This window comes from Dipteris shenzhenensis, chromosome 20, assembly GCF_047967505.1.
Source record: "Dipteris shenzhenensis isolate YYH24624 ecotype China chromosome 20, Dip_SZ_1.0, whole genome shotgun sequence".
NCBI lineage: Eukaryota > Viridiplantae > Streptophyta > Polypodiopsida > Gleicheniales > Dipteridaceae > Dipteris > Dipteris shenzhenensis.
The window spans coordinates 50,527,113-50,545,783 of record NC_141615.1 but is presented as its reverse complement, the minus strand read 5'-3'; positions in this window follow the sequence as shown (position 1 = coordinate 50,545,783).

Here is an 18,671-nt window from a genome sequence, read left to right as displayed (position 1 = left end):
GCCAACACAAGGTGAGTAGGTGAATAGGTTAAGAAAGCACAAGTCACGTCATTTAAGTTTAGCATTTAAGCTTGGGCCTCTTCTATCGTTTGCCTTTTCATGTGGGCGACCACCATTTGAGCTCTTTTTTCCTCTGTATAGCTTGAAAGGTTTGGAGGGTGAGCGGCATGTAGTATTGCTACTTAAGCTTACTACCATTGATATATCCAACCATTTTCACTCCATTAACCGTAGCGATTCTACAAGCTCCTTAGGGAGTTATTTTCACCATCCGATACAGACCCACACACCCATATTTAAGATTATGCTTTGTGTTTCTTACACTATATAAGAGTGCAAGATCACTCTCCTCTAGGTCTTTGTTCCTAAGATTGTGATCGAACCATATCTTCCGTCATGCTTTTTCAACCTTACGGCAATATGTGGCTCAAAGTCTTGTCTCCTTAAGATTTCCTAGCTCGATTAAGCACTCAGATAGTGATTCCTCGGTGAGTCATGCCTTTAACACAATTTGTAGGCTAGGCACCATGAGCTCTATGGGCATGACTACCTCTACCCCAAAGGCTAGGCTCAAGGGGGTGCATTTTGTGGCTATCTTGTATGCAGTACGATAGGAACATAATGCCGTTGTGAGTTTGTGTTACCAGTCAATTTGAATGGCTTTGACCGTTCGGGTCATGATTAACAGAAAGTCCTATTCAAGCTCTCCGCTAAGCCATTGGCCCTAGGGTGATAGATTGTCAATTTTTGATGGACAATCATAAACTCATTTGTTAGCATAGCAATGGTTTCATTGAGGAAATGGGTTCCTCTACTATTGATTAGCTCCAATGGGCATCCAAACCTCATAATTATATTTTCATACTGGAATTTGGCTACTGTTGATCTTGCATCAACCCTTCTTGTGGCCTTTTCTTCTACCCATTCTGTGAAGTAGCTACTGGTTGCTGCAATGATGTATCGAGCACCCACACCTTTAGTTGTTGGGCTTATCGGGCCTATGAAATTGATACCCCACTTCTCCAATGGTTGATTGATTAGCACACTAGTGAGAGGCATCATATCAGCATCTCGTTGACACAGGTTGCAACATTTGACAAATTCAACCACATCTACAAGAAGTGTGGGCCGCCATAGGTATGCTTGCAATACCTTACGTGCTGTAATGTCTATGGAAATGTGTCCACCAATGATCCCTGAGTGAGCTTCATTAGGCACTTCTAGAAAGTCTTCCTCTCACATGCATCGATGTATGATGCTTCTTTTCCCATATGGTAGCATTGGCCAGCTACTATTAATGAATATGGTGCAGAATCCTTAATGAGCTGAGACGAGATCTATCTTTGTTAATGGGTTTGTTCAGTGGAAACTCATTGGTGAGAAAGTGTCCAATCTCCTTAGGCCATTCTGTTTTCAAGTCTATGAGGAAGAGTGGGGCATCTAGGAGATCACAACACTTGCTAGTGGTTCTCTGTTAGGGATTCAAGACAAATGATCAGCCATGACATGGGTCTTTCTCTTACAAAATACACTGGTGAAGTTGAATTCGAGAAGAATTAACATCCAACGAGTTATTCTCCCATCATGCATGGCTTATTTACTAGGTAAAGGAGTGCCTGGCGATCAACAAAGAACACGAACTTGTTTGCTAACAAGTAGTGCCTAAACTTTTTGACTACATATATCCTTCTCCTCTGTGGTTGTATAATTTACTTCATCATCATTAAGTTGACATCTTCCAAAATAGATTGGGTAGTCTAAATTATATTCACCTGGTTGGGCCAAAACACACCCTATTGCAAATTTCAAAGCATCTTTGTGGACATGGAATATCAAGTCCCAATTTGGTGCCCTTAGAATTGGTCACTGGTGCAGTAGCCAAGGCGATTTTGAAGGTGCCAAAGGCTACTTGGCATTCCTCTGTCCAAATGAAATCCACTAGTAACTTATACAAGGGGGATAATGTTTGCATAAAAGATTATGAGCCTTCGGTAATAGCCCGCGTGCCCTGTGAAACATTGTACACCCTTAGGGTTTGTAGGAGGTGGGGCGCCAATATGAGATTGGTTTTATTATAGTCTATGGAGATCCCTTTCTTGGACATAATGTGACCAAGAATTACTCCATGCTTCACCCATAACTGGCACTCGAGGGATTAAGGGATATGTGGTATAGGAGACCCCTCTCTAGAACCAGAGGGATTAAGGGATATGCAGTATAGGAGACCCCTATCTAGAACCAGTCTGAAGTATTTAAAATAGTCATCCCATTTAGAGTTGATGCGTACGTCATCAAGGAAGACTTCTATGAAATCTTTTAGATACTCCTTAAAGGCTACGATCATCAGTCTCTAAAATGTGGCGAGAGCGTTAGTGAGCTCGACTATAATCACTTATGAAGCAAATACTCCCCATTCCATGGAAAATGCTAGTTTGTGTTGATCTATAGGGCCTGTGGATACCTGCTTGTAACCAAAGAATCTGTTAAAAAAGCTGCAGGCTTCTTTTCTTGCCACCCTTTCCAACACATGCTCCGTAAACAGAAGCATGTGTTGTGGCATCCACTTTCTTTAGATCGACGATGCATAGTCTAAGCTTCCATTCTTTTTTAGCATGATGGCTATGGGGGATACTGAGTCCATATATGCTAGATCTCATGTATGAACCCTGCATCCACTAGCTTTTGAATTTCTTCTCTTACAATCATCGCATAGTTGGAATTCATGGGGTAAGGTTTTTGCTTGATCGGTATGACCTCATCCAGCATAGGAATGGTGTGTTGTATGACTTTTGGAGGCACACCTTTCATGTTTGTGTACTTCTAGGCAAAGCAGCCCTTATATTCTAGGAGGAGCATAATCAGAGCATCCTCCTTGAGGTCCTTAGTAGCATTGCTTGAGGCTCTTGACCCTCCAGTGCAAGGTTCACCTCCTTTACTTTGGTAAGAGTCATAACCTTGATTGCCATCCTCTTCCCTTGTCCATTTGGCTTGCTAGAAGAGGATCTTTTGGTCTTGGACCACATAAGCCTTGTTGGAAGGAGGGACTTGGCATATCCTTATCGACATCATTCTCCACCATTATTTTAGGTAGGGGTTTGGTTTGGGTTGATGGCTCCTTACCTTGTATTTAGTACCCTTCGTCTTGGGTAGTTGTTCCTTATCCACGTTCATAGTGCTTACAAGAGTAGTCACTCGGCTTAGTCATGTGCTCTAATTGGGTGAGAATTCATGGTGGGTGAGGGTCGCACTGACATAAAGCAGCCAGTGAAGGTTTGATTTTACATTTACCTCCCTATTGCTGACCTTATTAGGCTTGAGCATATTAAACATCATGAGTGGAGCAATCACTTCTTGCTCCTCTAATTTGGGGATAGTTATTTGGAAGCCTGTTCTTTTTGGGACAGCTATTGTTGCAAGCACATGCATCCAATTGTGGGAGAACTTGGGATCCAAGAGTGGTGCATACCAATGACCATCCTTGTCCTCACCCTCGCTCTTGGCATTACATGCCTGAAATAACTTCATAGATGTCGAGCTCTTTGTTGTCTTGGATTCGTCTACAAATAAGTGTCCCAACATAGGGTGGGCCTTCCATGTATGGAGTTCAACCCTCATAACTTGCTCATCCTTTTTTTTGCAGGGAAAATTCACAAGCACACAGTGCGCCATGAACCATAACATCTATGACCCTCCACCGCTGACTACAATGTTCAACAGGCAGCCAAATTACAAGCTTTTTCTTTGACCTACTCAATGTTCCATTGACCTCACAAAGCTCCTAGCTATTCAGCATCACCTGCACCTCTCGTCACCTCCAGCAACCTTGATGGCCGATAGCGCATGGAAGCTCCTTTGCTCTCAACATAGATGTATAAGCATAGATCTGTCAATGCCATCCATGACCAGAGTGTGCAGCTAGCAAACGGGTAGCAACAAATAAGGAGCTTAGTTCCTACTTATCAATGATCTTGAAGGGCTCTCGCAGTGTAGTCTCACTCAATAGCCACCTTGATCACCTTCATCGGCTCTTGTAGTGCAGTCTCTCTCAATAGCTCATGTGACATAGCTTGCATCCCCGGCTCCTCGTCATCTCTACCCAAAGACAACCACCTCCGACCCTTAGTGAAAAGAACTCCTCAGCAAATGAAAGGATCCTCCAACTCTAGGCTACCAAATAGTAGCACCACCCATGATGTCAACACTTAAGGGCTCCTTCAACAGTCGAGATGCACCCAACTCAAGAAGCCTCACACTTCAAGCTCCTCCAGCATCAAAAGCTTCATAGCTTCTCCAAATGGAACGAAAAATGCTATGCTTTGACTAGCTGTGCCAAGGACCTACACGCTCTATAGCATGCATGCTTCATCAATGCCAAGCCATGCTCAACAAACCACAATGCAATTAGTGCCTAAAGCCCACAGCCCAAATGATGTGCTCACAATTCATCAATAGAAGTCTGGAAGGGACGATGGAATCTCAAGATTTTGTCAAAATCTCTAAGATTCCTGCAACCTTCTCAACACAACACATGGAAGGTGAGTTTATCTTGCCTCTTCGTAGGCACACCTTTGTAGTAGCATGTGCACCCACTATGCATAGTTCCTTCTAAGCTCACAGTGCACACAACATGTGACCCACAGTGCCACATCATCACTTTGCCACCATCATCATTTTTGCCCTCTCTTGTGATCAAAATTTGGCTATCCTTCCGAGGGCTGTATCTTTTGAGCCAAAGGGAATTTCATAATGCTCCAAAAAGCTCTTTTGGGTAAAGCTGAGTATATTACATCCTGCTGGCATTTTCATAGGGACTTCATGGGATAGCTTAGGCACATTGTGTAGAACTTCTTATGGGTAGGGTCGGATGGTATACAAAATGCCAGAGCCAAGGTGGCTTGGTAGAAGGTGATTTTACCACAAGCTTAAGGAGGACTTGGCATCGTGGCCCCAAGATGTAGAGCAAGGCCCTCTTGGGCAAGTTGGTGGTGCAAGGCCTTGCACGCAGTTCCAAGTCTTGGGAACTCTTGTTGCAACAAGGACTTCTCAAGAACATCCCCTGTATAGGAGGCCAGTGGCAACTGTCCTACAGGTGGATCTTCTCAAAGACCCCCGGGCCTCACAAGGTAGGTCTCCCCCCTGATGTGAAGCCTTTTGGAGGTTTGGCAATGCATATTTGAAGGCATTGTTTGGGCTAGCCCTTCTTGCCTTAGGGAGTTCGAGTGGTAGTCACTTATCTAGCATATAAAGGTAGGGACTAGGAAGGGTTGATGCTTGGGCAGAGGACTCACATTGGATGGGCCCAATGAGATAATGAACCATCCTATGGAACTTGTCCCTACCTTCCCATGGAGACAGAGGCACATGTGCAAGCACTTTTGTAATGATCCAAGAGTCATGGTGGGAGGGCCAACATACGGTAGCAAACCCTCTTGATTAGTATGGCCATCTCTCCATTGGTTCTCCAGGATTGTGTACCCCTTAGGGTTCAATTTTTATAATAGTTTAATGGCTCTTTCCATCATCATCAATGCTATAGGGTTGAGACTAGGGGACTTCTTTAGCTAGATGAAGTAGAGGACCTAGAGGTGGATAGGACTATGGAGGTGCTAGAGTGGCAGAGGATTAGGGTAGTGGGAAACTCATGCAAGGATTGGACTATTGTCCTAGCACCTTTGTCTCACGAGCATATAAGGATGAGATGGAACCTATGGTTGTGGGAGGGCTAAACTCTTAAGGAGGTCCAATGGGATGCAGGGGGTGGCTCCAGCTAGCACAAGTAGGGCACTTAAAGAAGATAGAGGAGGTGCCCTTCGTCTCTTATACCACTCACATTGCCCACACCCCTTTGCAAGAGATGCACTAGGTTCAATAGCAAGATCCCAATGAGGTCATTTTGCATTTTTGGTCATCAGTGGTCTAACATTAGGCTGTGGAAGATATCCTATTTTTTCTAGATGCTGGAACATATAGGCTTGCCCATTGGAACACAGGTGGAGCAAATGCGTGTGGATGACAAATGACACTATTGCATAGAACTGGAGATTGATTGATCCTGCACTGTATCTAGGGCTGCTTAGTAGCATAATAGATCTAGATGGGTGCTCGCTAGATTGTTGCCAATACATTGAGGATGTAGAGGGATTTCATGTGAGGAATGGGATTATGGCTAATAGAGGGGTGGCACGCCTTCTCTATTGAACTCTCTTCCTTAGCTTACAAGATTCATGGACAAGTTCTCAAGATAGAGACATATGATTTGGTTCCCCCTCCTTATGGCATCCATTGTAGTCACTAAAGGATAGTGTTTGGGAGACGGTAGCCAGTAACACCACTTGGAACATCAAATATTATTGTTTATGGAATAGATATTATGATTGTTTCTCTTGGTATACTCACAACGTTCTTGTAAATCCATTATTGCCTCTAGGATTTTTAAATATACTCAACCATTGCATAAATTGATTATTTCATCCAAGATGTGTATTCCTTTTATACCACCTTTTTGTTGTAGTCCAATCTTTTCTAGCATCCTAATAAAAAGAGATTTACTAAAATAGATGCAATTAAATATCATTAGTCCTCCAACTCCTAAGCTCTTCTTTGCTACCACCTTTGAGATAAGTTTGAGGGGAAGTGTCCCACACCAAGAGTTTCCTACCAAACTCCTAGCACAAGGACCCAAAATGCCCAAAAAGATGTATACAAGTATGGAAGGAGGTACAAATAGTCCATATGGCCTGAGGCTTTGCAATTTTCCATTGCATTCACTCCTTTTTTAGTTCCTCCCAAGCATGAAGTTCAAATCTAATCCGATTGATCTGTATGCATATTGGAAGTGTGACACTTTCTTAATTGACCATATTTGATTTTGACTCTTGCTTGTAGCTCTCTGCAATCAATGCTTATGTACATTTAAAGTGTAGTACTTTTTGTGTAGTTCGGACGGTGACTCATGTGTTGTAGGGATCTTGGAAGAATGCCGTCGAAGCCTCTACTCCTGAACAACTCATTATGGGAGCTTCATATGTGCAAGCCTCATGCTTATGTCATTGAAGCATCTACAGGATTGTGTGTGAGTGATTCCAGAGGGGAAAAGAGAGAGGGGGAGGGGGAGAGGGAAAGGGATGAGAGTAACTGGCAAGGAAGAATGGGGAAGGGGAAGAGTGGCAATCACAAGAGAACTTAGTAACAGGAAGCAAGAAGACTCAATGCAAGAGAGGGGGAAGGGGGAGAGGGAAAGGGATGAGAGTAACGGGCAAGGAAGAATGGGGAAGGGGAAGAGTGGCAATCACAAGAGAACTTAGTAAGAGGAAGCAAGAAGACTCAATGCAAGAGAGGGGGAAGGGGGAGAGGGAAAGGGATGAGAGTAACGGGCAAGGAAGAATGGGGAAGGGGAAAAGTGGCAATCACAAGAGAACTTAGTAAGAGGAAGCAAGAAGACTCAATGCAAGAGAATGAAATAAAAGAGAGAGCTTCTATTTCAAAACTTGCAAATACACAATGAAGACCAAGGTCAAACTTTTGGCCTTATATACAAGTACACCTTTTGAAGGGAGGGCTAACCCTTGTACTCTCATGTACATCTCTCATTCTCATTTTACAATCACTTGGGCCCATTCGGCTCCAAGGCAATTATCTTATGCTAATCCTCACACTCTCTCCTACATCTTTGCTTACTTTACATGGTACATGAACTGTTAACCATGGCGGTGGTTAACATGCCCCCCTTCCTGTTCACAATCCATCCCTAGATTGTGTCCTATGCATGATGTCAGTCTTGATGGCATTGTTTATGATGCAGTACCTATCGAAGGTTCTATGGGAGATGCGGCAAAATGGATGGAGCGGCTTCCAAAAGTGTGTCTCAAACATATCTTCGAAGGTCTAAATGTGGTGACCATGAAGATTGCGGACACCTACGTATAGGTGCATTACTTGAGGGAATAAGGGACTCATTCAAATTGAAAACTATTTTTGTATGGAGCCACTGATGATGCTCTTCAGCTAACAGGGTGAGTGTAGGTAGGTCCCGTAGCAAAAGGATTAGTAGTCAAAAGAAATACATTGTAGCTACCACTACAGGATTAGGGATGGAGGTGAAGGTACTCTTAAGCTCCTCCATCTAAGCTACTAGGGCTAAGGAAGAGCCAACTTCCAAAAAGTCAAACTTGGGGAAGTTGTAGGCTATATTGGTATGTGTTGCCCACATCCGTTCAAAATTTGGCTGGCTCCATTGATGGCATAGTGGCATGAAAGTGGGATCAAAGATCCATCATTCTAATCCTACACAGTAGTATACTGTCCAAAATGCTAAGTGCTTCAAAATGGGATCTGCCATTGTGGTTGTAGCCATGCATTGGCATCTATGTAAGGGACTTGGTTGTAGTCTGGTCTGATGTATCCACCCTATATGTGTCGATTCTCACACCATCACTTCTTGAAGCTACGTTGGATGAGTTCGGTGTGAGCTCACACCTCCATGATATCTTACATGTGAGGTGGAAGTTGTGAAGCTTTCCTTTCCATTTGTTGACATTTGGCATGTCCCCAATCGTGTGGAAGGAAGTAATAGCATCATACCATGTGTCATGGTCAGGAGTGGTGTCTTGTAGCTATTGGTCTTCTTCTTCGTGAGGGTGCTGTTCAACCTCCTCTTGGCCTTCATCATCATAGGGCCCCTTGATGTCTAAGAAGAGCATGGATTTGAGGATTTTTGTACCAATGAGTGGTACCCATGTCTTCTTGTCCCTCTTGTTTGAGAGGCTATTGTTGCATGTCCGTTGTGCCATGCTATGATGTGGAGGTTTGTGAGGTGAGGCCTATGTTGGTGGTGACTATTAAGACCATGATAGATTCCGTGAAGGCCATCTCTTTGCGTCTAGCCTAGTTTTCCTCCATCAAGAGCTTTCTGTACCCCTCATTAGGGAGGATCTGCATGTTTTATACCCCTATGCACTTTTGAGTTATAATCAACCACTGTGACCAACCTCTTCTCCATGGACCGCAACTTGGTAAATGGTTGGAAAAGTGCCATGAGATTGAATACTCAGAGAATCATCTCTACCATGAATTGATTAGATATTGGCTACTCATTGAATCATTTCTACCATTGAATGCTCATTGAATTGTATCTACGATGAATTGGTAGTAGTGATACTTCCCATTTGCATCTATCTAATTGGTGTGTGTCGCCTGATTGTAATGGTCGATGAATTCCACTGCTTGGCAGAGATTAAGGTGGCAGAGAAATCTATCGATAACTGACTATAGACCAATTGATCAGAGGTATGGTACCATGCATGTTCGAGTCTTGGAGTGCCTGGTAGGATGCGACGTTGTGGTAATATAGCCGATAATCCTTTGCATTGCATTTGAATTGAGAGTGGATCACCACCCTTTAAAGCTGTTCGAGCCAATCTTGTCCAAGAGGTGAGAAGTGAGTGACTTGGATTGCATGCTTCGAGAAGTCTTGGATGTCTGTGAGTTCATGATCATACATAGGAAATCCACACCACATTACCCTAGAGAAAATGGCCTAGCCGAAAGCTCAAACAAAACATTTTGCATGATCATAACTTGTATAGTCGAAGCCAGCCGTATCGATTGGGAGCACAAACTCATCGCAACACCATGGGCCTACCGAACGTCATAAAAATTAGCAACCAACTACACTCCCTTCAGCTTAGCCTTTGGGGTAGAGTAGCTATGCCAATGGAGTACATAGTGTCTAGCCACTGCATTGTAATTAAGAAAAGGCTCATTTAAAATGCTTTAATTGAGCGCCTTACCGATCTTGAATGGCTGGATAATACAAGGTTGCACGCATTGTATTGCCTTTGCTTGGAGAAGGCAAGGGGTGAAAAATGGTTTGACTGCAATCTCAAGAACAAGGAACTAGAAGAAGGGACCTGGCACTTGTCTATAGTGTCCACAACACCAAGCATAAACTTAAATATAGGGGCATGGGTCCCTACCGCATAGTGGAGATTACGCCACAAGGCACATGTAGAATAGCCACCCTAGACAGAGTCAAGATGGATGGCTACCTCAATGGTAGCAAGGTGAAAATATATTATGTTCCCCTCACTTTACAAACTCTTCAAGCCATACACTGAGCGAAAGAACTTAAAGCCGAGGTGGCAAGGATGAAACACCAAGCCATCGAGGAGGCTAGGATACGTAATGCTAAGATTAGGCATTGCAAGGTCCCAGTACAAGGGTGAAGGCAATGGTAGATCTAGAAGCGAGTCATAATTTCATTTCCCATGAAGTGTGGGAAGCGTTAAAGGTACCACTAAACCTCAATGTTGCTTCAGTTTGGGTCATTAACAGCCAAATTTTAATACATTGGGTTATGTGGATTTGAAACCAACCATTGCTCCCCATGTGGTATATACTTGGGTCATTAATGGGGCCAAATTTTTTTACATTGGGTTATGTGGATTTGAAACCAACTGTTGCTCCCCATGTGGTAGATACTTTGAAGCCAACCATTGCTCCCCATGTGGTAGATACTCAATTTTATGTTCTTCCCACAGAAGTGTCAGACGAACAAATGATACTTGGGAGGACATGGTGCTATAACGTCAATTGCCAAATTGACTAGAGAGCGCCACTAAAACTCTCACATCTAGTGGCTGTACCTCAATGATCCTGCTCTGTAAAGAGGACACCCCTTCCCCTACATTGCAACCACCTTCAAAGGGGAAGGAAGTTTTGGAAAGGAAGGAAGTCCCAAGAAAGACTTCCACTCCCACTCCGCTCAAAACCATTACCTTGTCCACAATAAGGATAACCCTTTGACACCAGTAGTTCTTCCACCTCTCCTTCCCATGCCCATTTCCATGGGTAGTACTCGAATGTCTCGAGAACAATGGGTGCACAAGGATGTCTTCTGTGCACAATGCTACTACAAAGGAGGGAAACAATCCTAGATTCCCACAAATGTGGGAAGGTTTCCAATTCCTTCTCCCCCAATTCCCAAACAAACAACACCCTTAAAGAACAAAGTCTGATGAGATCAATCACCACAACAATAGAGGCAATTGCCAAGGCATTAAGTATAGATGACTCACCCATGTTGGATCGTAAGAAAGCTCTTAGAGGCCCAAGGCTACTACCAAGGAGAATGCTATATTTGGGTCACAAAATTTTTGGACATATAGAATTCCCAAGCTCACGGTGCTTGGATCTGTGAGGTAGTAACAAAGAGCCTAGGTTGACTCCTGATGTAGTCCCCCAAGGACCTACCCTCGATTCCAGTATAAAGAAAGCCACTCAGAGTCCAGCAAGTATCATGATACCACATGTAGTACTACTCAAGGAGAAAGTCAACCAAGCCATCGAGGGAGCCATACATGAACCGACCCCTAAAAGCAAGAAAGTTACACAAGAAACTCCCTCAAAGCTGATATGACAATCGTCAAAAGTCACCATACAAGGGACACCCCTACAGTGTCGATCGGCCCTACTTCTGCCACCAAGTTGAAATCCATGATACCACAAGAACCTGCCTCCACAAAGGGTGTAGCCACATAAGAACCTACGTGCTTTGTTCCCAAGAATAACCATCAATGATGATGCGACAGTGCCGATCCACCACCCACAAACAAACTGATGAGCAAGATCAATAGGGGATGAGCATTTTCCGAGTGAAATCTTCCAAGCGTCCGAGTGAAGGAAAAAAAAAGCTTCCAACTTTGTAAAAATATGGCAAAAATAGATCACAACAAAACCTAGTTTCACTTAGAAATATGCAAAGTATTATAGCAATGCCTATTTTATGCACAAATCCTTACATGAATCTTTGGGAATGGTGAGTAACATAATGGGATGGCTTTTTAAGAAACCCACATGTAGAGTAGACTTCTCTATGAAAATTCCCTTATGATCATTCTTACAACTTTTACTTAATAGGGGGTGATATTGAAAATCCTCTCTCAACCTAGCCTATGAAAGGGTTTATTTAAAGAAACCTCATTGAAGTAAGCCATCAAGGTAGTTTTGCTAACGAAACCCCTTTGAAGTAGGTCTTCCAAGGTAGTTTCGTTGGCAAAACTACCATCGACAACACTTTTAAAAGTGGTATAACTTTCACATCCAATGTCTAAATATAGTCATTCAGCCACTCAAATTGATTGTAAAACCCCATTTGAGGACATCTTTGGGGTTATATTTTGGAAAATATTGCATCTATAGTATTAAATATTACATATCTTTTATGAGAGTGATATATAAGCCCAAGTTAATACTTATTAATATTAATTTAAACTTCTTTAGAAACATATCCATAAATATCTTGTTATCTATGCTATTAAAATACTAGAAAGCTCTTGTCATATTGATATAAATGTGTTTAATAAGTAATTATATATCTATAATATTATTACATTGAGAGTGATTATGAGGCATTTTCTTAAAGGAGTTATTTTTCAACACTTTTTGAAGGTAATAACAGGGTTACAAAGGATGTCTATGAAGAAGAAAATTTGTGTTATGTAAAATTGAATGAGTGACAATTCTGTATGTTTTTATGATAAAGGGATCTAGTTCTAGTGAAAATAAAAGTGTTAAAACCATGTTTTCTAAAGAAATACAAATTTTAAAATCTCTTGAAAAACATGCTCGGATAAATCTGCTCATAGGTTTTTGCTCGTAAAATTAACGCATCCCGATCAACACATGCTCTACCTGGCTAATGACAAAGTATACCACTTGGAACTCAACCCTGTGACAATCAACAAAATAGGAACTGCATCAGGTGTGCATCTAGGTCCAAGTGAGACTATACGGTAGGAATTTCATGAACAAACACTAACAACCCACAAATCCTTGTCAATCATTATGCACCCACATAGTTAAGGTCAGCATTAGGTGAATCAGCTACTAACATTTCCGCATTAGGCCAAGCTAACTTCACAAGTCTCCATCACCCACATGACCGGGGATGACTGCCATCATACCAATGTCTTAGGCAGTACGCTCAACATCTTTCAACCCCCTCAATAGGTCAAAAAAATGTTAAATCTTCAAATTCATTCCAACTGGCACCCTGATGCCATAACTAACTATCCCTCCAGGTCGGTGCCATACCGCCAACCCATCAACCGATGCCATACTTGCAAGCCAGCCGATCATCGGTAGGGAGGGAAAGAAAGAGAGAGCTGAGAGAGGGAGAGAGAGGAGAGAGTCTCCTGGCGGCAATGAGGGAGAAGATCCAGCAAGATTGTTGCCATATTGCCATCCTATCATGTTAATGCCATAATGCTATCCCCTTGGTCAGTGGAATACTTAAAACTATAAAAGGACATGCTACTATAAAATACAATAAGATTAAGTCATTTTCGAGATCAAGTGTAGCATATTTGGATCAAATCCAATTATTGGACTGTTGGTTGACATGGTGGCATGTATGCTACTCTCACTGGGGGAGATACATGAACTCAGTGAGTGCATCTTTCATTGTGCGTGCCTTGTAAATTTTTTGAATTTGTTAAATGGAGATTGTTTTAGCACAAATAGTAAAATTGTGGATTGCTTGATTTTTAATAAGTGTGGGTCTATATAGGTATTTTGCAGTAGTAGGTATTTTGCCAACTACAAAGCTTGCTGAGTCAAAGCATGCCAGTTGGTTGGCATCAGAATCATACCAATCAAAAATTTCTTTGTATTATGCTTGTGTTGTGGACATGGTGACTGCCATAATGCAAAGCACAATGTATGCATCCTATGTAAAAGGATGACACATAGGTATGGGACCAAATATGGAAAGTTTTCTCAAGAGAGTGACATCTAATAGGAAGGACGCTATAGGATGGATAGCCTTTGGGAATATTGTATGTCATGCAGTTAGTGTTGCATCATTAACCACACCAATTGTTGGGCTAGATGGAGATAAGATCACTATTGGGAGGAAAAGGCCTCATGAGGAGTCGTTAAAAGAGATATCCTCTGCCTCACATAGGCTAGATATTGAGTACAAAGACATTCAAAGGAAGGTAATATCGGATAAGGATACTCCTCATAAACAATATCATGTGACAAGGCATTCACAGTTGGCAAGCAAGGTTGTTGAATCCCATGTTCATAAAACAATATGGGCAATACGATGCATTCCTACTGGAAGTAAAATCATTTGCATGGGAATGATTGATGGAAGGAAGAACTATGGTAAATTGATATCTAGGGGAATTAGCTTAGAGAGTCTTGTGGCTACAAGCTTTTTTGCTAAAAGGGATCATAGTGCAGGCCAAAGAATGCAATTTATGTGGTTTTGTCCAGATGATAATGGCACTTGAACAAATCTATTGTTAATCTGCCGTCTTTGCCTCTTTGACATTGGTGTGTTGTAGATGGCACTACCTTGAGTCAAGTTGAGGTTGACAATCTCAATAAAGGTGGCTACCTACTACTAGAGTTGGATTGCACACAAATCAATGCATCAATAGAGCTATTAATGGGCCCAGATACACACATAAGGATGAGCAAGAAGGAGGGAATTCAAATGGCAAAACAAGGCATCAAAGATCGATATCCAAGGAAGCAAATGAAAGGATTAAGCAAGCTTTAGATCTTAAGGAAATTTTGCTACAGCAAGAGATCAAAATAGCAAAAAGATATGTAATCTTCCATCTTAGAAGCTTGGACACAAACCCAGAGGGTGAGGAGTATCAGGTGCATATCTCTAATAGCCCATATTGTTCATGTCAAGAAAAGAGCTAACAAGGGAAAATTTACGCCATGAAGACACATGTACTTTTGTTAATTGATTGTGTTGGGTCTTGATATGGATACACGTGTATTCAACATCCCACAACTTGCAATGACTGGTTTGTTCCAGATCCTTAGCCGTCCAAGACACTATCCAATCATTTGACGTACTGACATACTGTATTGGATTATTGTTGCTCCATGGAAACTCCTTGCTTAGCCAAGATTTTGTGTTTCAATTTTTGAATATATATGGCCTTATTAAAGGGATTTTGATTCTATTTAAAAATATAAGAGATTGTAGTGCTTCATTATTTGGATTAGCATGAAACTTTTTTGGAAGAAATTTTCATATGTATGGTTGAGGAAAAATTGACCCCAGCAACTTGAAATACATCTAATTAGTTCTTCAAAGTTTGAAAGGACAAAAGTTTGTAATGCTTGGTCATTGTAGCTTGAGATGAATGTGTATTTTGTAGTGGTGCTTTTGGTCTATCACTCCTTAAAACTCATTATATGAACATGATTAAAATATACAATACATTTTTGAAGAACTTTTTAATTATGAAGCTCATGATTAGAGTGCAAGGAAGATATGGCATGCTATGAGCTATAAAGAACATTCATTAAATACTCACAAAACTCGCAGAAACTTACTCGCAGAATGTCAAAACCCACATTCGGCAAGTCGACCTCTATAAGGCAACTTCGACTTTAGGGTTAGATTAGACTTATCCTACCTTGCCAAGTACCTTGCTCCATCTCACTATGTGGGAGACTTCTATCTCACCGTCTTAATTGTGGATCTTAGCCTCTCTTCAATGAAGGAGACAAGGTGACTTCTACGACTCTACTACAAGCTTGTATCAATGGGCCTTTACAACAGCTCCAATGCTCAATGACCAAAGCTCACAAAGGCTCCACATGAGGCATATCATCAACTCATAGTGAGGCAAACATCAGCTGATAGATGCAAGGCTCCCATAAATGCAAGACAACAACTGGCCAACAATAGCAACCCAGTCATCAACAGATGGATGATCAACTAAACCACGAGCAGATGCAAGTACAATTGGCTGCCTTTAAGCAACCAAGCAGACACTCCACCAACCAATGCAGTACCACAACGTTCCAAGCTCAACAAGTAGTTAGTGGCTCAAAACAACTATGTCGCCCTGCTACAACACTCGCAATCGCAATTGACTAGCCCATACAACTTGCTGCTCTGCAACGACCTCCAAACACCACACAACATCAGAACGCGGGCACCTCTACAATGACCATAGTGTAGTGTCAACATAGCCTCCCACAAAGAACCTCTACATGAAAACAAAATCTTCAAAAATTTCAATAGAATCTTATCCTCAATGGTTACTAGTGTGGTCTAGTAGCTGCCACGTCAGTAGCGTAACCTTGCTGACACATAAGTAATACCTTATCTATTGCCACATCAACACTAGAGTGCCCAATAAAGTGATGCACTCCCTTCACATTAGTAGGGCGGTAGCTCCAAGATGAGCTTGATTTTGTTGTCATCCATGGAAATTCCATTTTTGGATACAATGTGGTTGGATATTACCCCATGTTTGAACCCAAATTGGTAGTTGAGGGGATTGGGAGAGATCCCATAGAGGAGACACCTTTTAAGAGCTAGTTGAAGATATTTAAGGTGATCATCCCATGTGGAATGTATGCATAGATCACCCAAAAACACCTCTAGTAAATCCCTCAACTATTCCTTGAATGCTATTACATCAACTATTGGCACAGAGCGGGAGCGTTGTGGTGATCCCAAAGAGCATCACGATAGAAGCATACACTCTCGATTCCATGGCAAATGATGTCTTATATTGATCCATCAGTGCTATGGATACTTGATTGTACACAAGGAATCCTTCTAGAAAACCATAAGCCTCCTTCTCTCGGCAACTCTTTCTAGCACATGCTCTGTGAAGGGCAGCGGATAGTGGTCTTTTAGGGTCACAACATTTACCTTTTTAAGATCGACATACACTTGGATTTTGCCGTGAGAAGCCCAGATTTCTCTACTTCTGCCATCTCTGACATTCTACTGAGGTGGAGCAGGAAAGTTGTCAATTAGTGGAGGGAAGAATGTGAGATAAGTGAAGTCTGGGAAGTATTCCATTCCAAAAGAAGGTTGAAGAGGTGCAACCACTGTCACATCATGCATGAGGAATGAGGGATTCGATTCTCTATGAGTGTCGTGTGTGGCAAAGTGAGATTTGAGTGAGACAAAAAGGTCAAAGGAAGGGATCCATACTCGGGTCAGAGAGGAAGGAGAGGGAGCCTAGATTGCAAAGGACACTGGTCACCACATTGCCATCTCCATCACCATCCTCCATCTTGTTGGAGGTATGTTAGATCTCTTTAGTTTTATGCTTCAACATATTTTTGGGCCCATTACCTTTGATAGTCTCCTAGAGCATGAGCATGTAGGTGGGGGACACCCTTTATCCATGAGGAGCTTTCAGAGGCCCTCAAAGCCCTTCCACCCCAGAAGTGCCCACAAGAGGATGAATTGTGCCGAAACATTTGTTGTTGCTTTTGGGAGCTCATTCATATCTGCTTCGGTTGGCCTTTTAGGAGATATTTGTATTAGGCTCCCTTCCTCAATTGTTGAGTCATGGATGGAATTGTTTGATTCCAAAGGGTGGAGATAGATGCAATCTCCGCCAATGGAGACTTATCACTTTGTTGGATTCCACCTACCAGATCTTAGCCAAGGTCTTAAGCTTGTAGTTGAGACCCCACCTCACAGACATCTTACATGACACTCAGGTAAGTTTTGTTCAGGAGTGCAACATCCTAGACATCATCTTCACTTTTTGGGAGGCTGTTGATGAGTCATAGCCTCTTGCAATCCTTCTCTTGGACTTTGAGAAGGCCTATGATAGAGTGGAGTGGTCTTTCTAGAGAGCACCATGTAGAGATTGGGCTTCTCAAAGCTGTGGACTCGAGGGTCACAGTCTTGTACGTAGGGACCACCAATCATATGCTCATTGGTGGTCACACAAGGGAGCCCTTTGCATTGTACCATTTAGTTTGATATGGTTTCCCATTAGCTTGGATATTTTTTGTGATCATAGGTGGTAGGTCTCACACGAATGCACCTCCTAATTGACCAATAGGAGGAGCTTTCTCGAATATGAGTTTGGAAACAACATGGCACTCATTGTGGAGGGCTCGATGGAGAGCTTTAAGGGTTAGGGGAGCACAGGAACTATATCATGAAGCCTCAGGAATTAAATCATCATCATGCGATTGGAACCACCTCTTGATCCTTTGCAGCATACCTTTCATATAAAATGAGTTAAGATAAATTTCATTTGTTGCATTTTGTGATTCGATGTGTAGTCTCTAGCACCACCATAGAGGAGATACAACTCCACCAAGCCAAGTCAACCATTGGCACATTACCCAATTAGTTCCCACTGGCATCAGTCCCTTCGATTCTATCATCAGTGTACACATTCACACACTAAAACTTGCTCAGTCCCTTGGCATTTGGCACTTTAGCACCACAATGTGACACTTGGCAAAGTGATCTTCCTTGGATTCAAGATTGTTTCATTCTTCTTGCACCCACATATGCCACCCATGTATAGTCACATTTGTTGACTATTTTTTGCATTGATTACTACATGCATACACATCGCCTTGTACAGCCTCTTGGCTATGCCTAACACTGAGTTGTCATTATCATTATGTTACAAGCTTGATCCTTGGCACATTGTTGTTCTCACATGACTGGTTTTGACCATTCAATGTAAGCCCCCTAGTAGCACCTCGAGTGTAAGTCCCCTAGTGGTAGTTTTGACATATTGTTCTCATGGGTAGACACTCTCACAGGTACACCGGTAAGCCCCTTGCATAGAGAACTAGACCGTATACATCATGGATATATCAATCTATCCACACCACATAGTTGATGATACACCAGT